Genomic DNA, 2,695 nt, shown 5'->3' on the forward strand with positions numbered 1-2,695 from the left:
CGTCACCGTAGAATGTTCGATTTTGTTGACGGAGCCACAACCAAATCTCTTTTTGCGCTACTTCATCTCTATATCGAAGTGAAGTCTTCGAAGGTGTTTAGTTTTGGGAACATATGAAAATTTGATGGGCCAAATCGGGACAATATGAAGGACGATCGATGACAGTGAACCTAAGACGTCTAATTGTTACGGATGTCGCGACGCCCGTGCGTGGTCTGGCATTTTCATGTTGAAGGAGAGGGTGCGCCATGTGTGGACAAGCTCTTCGCATTCGAAACTCGATTACAGCACGTTGTTTCTCACGGACCGACATAGTTACATTATACACCGGAATGTTACTCGCTACAATTCGGAGACGTGTAGCGACACAGAGAAGCAAATATGTAGACATGAAGAATATGGATGTGGAATATTAATGGCGTTTGGTTCGCTTAAAAATATTTAAGCGTTTTCACATAAAACTTCGGGGGCATTACTTTTCAGTGCGCCCTCATAGTAACAGGGATCTCATCTCTTTTGTTCGTAGCTTGTATGTGATAAAAGTGTTACGACTGCAGCCTCTTTCACTCCCTGATGTTTCCAACGCTACGCCTGGGAACCGAACTATACCACATGATGTACCTACAAGGGAGCCATATGATCATTCGTTTCTTATCCCAATGCTTTGTTAAAGGCAGTAAGTGGTGATTATTGTATCACAATTTTTAATTTTGTTTCATTACTGTTTTTCTTAGTTGATTACACTGCTTACAGTTTGTATTTAACACAATTGATAGCTAGAGAAAACCCTGTGTACCGATACACGGCACAAAATATTGAATCGTGCGACGACAAGTCAGACACAGAATAAAGTAAAATGAAAATTGTAAAAACTCTGAAAATGCTCATGACAATTAGCTGCATAACGTTAATTTATAATGGAATGAAATAATAATGATACAGACAGACTCTATAAGGTAACTGTATAGGATCTTTGTGGTAATTAATTGTTCTTTTACTTGCTGGCGAAAGAAACTAAAAGACCAGCGTTATTATTCCCTCTCTGTTCCAATCTCAAAGCTAACGCACGCTACCGCGGCCATTTCGAATTGTAAGGTGTAAATTTTAAATAATATATGGTAATTTATGCCGATTGTGCATTTTTTCTTACATACGGCTTGTGATCTTCATGCAGAAGTAAAAAATTATTTGTAAGGTTTTCAGCAAGCGAGATAAACAACAAGTACGGCAGAACAATCGACCGTTCTAGGCAGGCATCTTGCATTGGAAAAATTTCATTATAATTTCATTGCGTTCATCAACGGAGGCTTTAAGAGACTCACACCATAATTATTAAGGAAAAGAAAGTGAATATATTAATTTATGTTGTATTAGGGTAAAAACCGAGAACATTCAGTTAAGTTCAGTGGCCGCTTCTCGGCAAGACGAAGATTGCTTCGTTTAAAAAAGGGGAATACTTTCTTTCACTAAAAGATTTCTTTTAATTAAATTTCACTATAGTAAAGATATCCTGCAGCAATATTTTAACGTGATAACACGAAAGACAATCCCTGAGACTATGTTTACGTTTTTGAATCCTGTACTAACGAGGCGGCGAGTCGCGCGCTGTTAAATAATCAGAGTTCAGAGTACTATTTTACGAAAGTATAATTTCAGGTCCCACATATTATCATGATTCTTTCTTGTGTTCGCTCCGCCAAGAAAGTGCTCTATTCACGCTCTTGCCGGGCGTAAATACCAGTAAAATTAGGAGGTAAGATCTTTTTACACTCTTTTCGTCACATTCGTTGAGTACACCGTAAGTATACTTGAGACGGTGTCCGGACTTGGGCGGTAGCGGTACACCTGGTTTACAGCAAGTGTCAGTTTGGTAAATTATCATTGCCTCTACAGGCAGTCTGGGCAACGGCCCTGCCGCAGTGGATACACCGGTTCCCGTGAGATCACCGAAGTTAAGCGCTGTCGGGCGTGGTCGGCACTTGGATAGGTGACCATCCAGGCCGCCATGCTGTGTTGCCATTTTTCGGGGTGCACTCAGCCTCGTGATGCCAATTGAGGAGTTACTCGACCGAATGGTATACCGGCACGGTAGCTCAGCGTGTTCGGTCAGAGGGTTAGCTGCCCTCTGTAATAATATACTGTATATGTAAACTGAGTTAATGGAGCAACGACGAACTGAAACGGGTGTCTTCCGACGTTCGCCCCGAGCAGATACAACGAACGAAATCGAACAAAATGAGATTAAAAAAATAGTAGCGCCTTCGGCCAAGAATACCATCATTACGACCGGGAGAGCGGTGTGCTGACCCCACGCCCCTCCTATCCGCATCCTCCACTGAGGATGACACGGCGGTCGGATGATCCCGGTAGGCCACTCGTGGCCTCAGGACGGAGTGCTGTTTTTTCTATAGTCAGTTTACAGTCTGTGGTTTCGAGTCGTATCTTTACCACAATGTCACCACAGTTTTTAATTCCCTTTGTCACAAACATATTTTATCGTTTACTTTTATACTCTTTTTCAGAAAAACCGATGTTCGGTGATACACGTTCCCAGATTTACGAAATGGGTGTTTCTATACGTATCTTTGCTCGGCCGACTACATTAACAACGTTTCGTGCTGTGAAATGGAGCTCGGTTGCTTCATTAAATCACTGTATCATTTGTGTGATCTGCTATTAACAATAGATTAATGAA

This window comes from Schistocerca serialis, chromosome 5 (genome assembly GCF_023864345.2).
Source record: "Schistocerca serialis cubense isolate TAMUIC-IGC-003099 chromosome 5, iqSchSeri2.2, whole genome shotgun sequence".
Lineage (NCBI taxonomy): Eukaryota > Metazoa > Arthropoda > Insecta > Orthoptera > Acrididae > Schistocerca > Schistocerca serialis.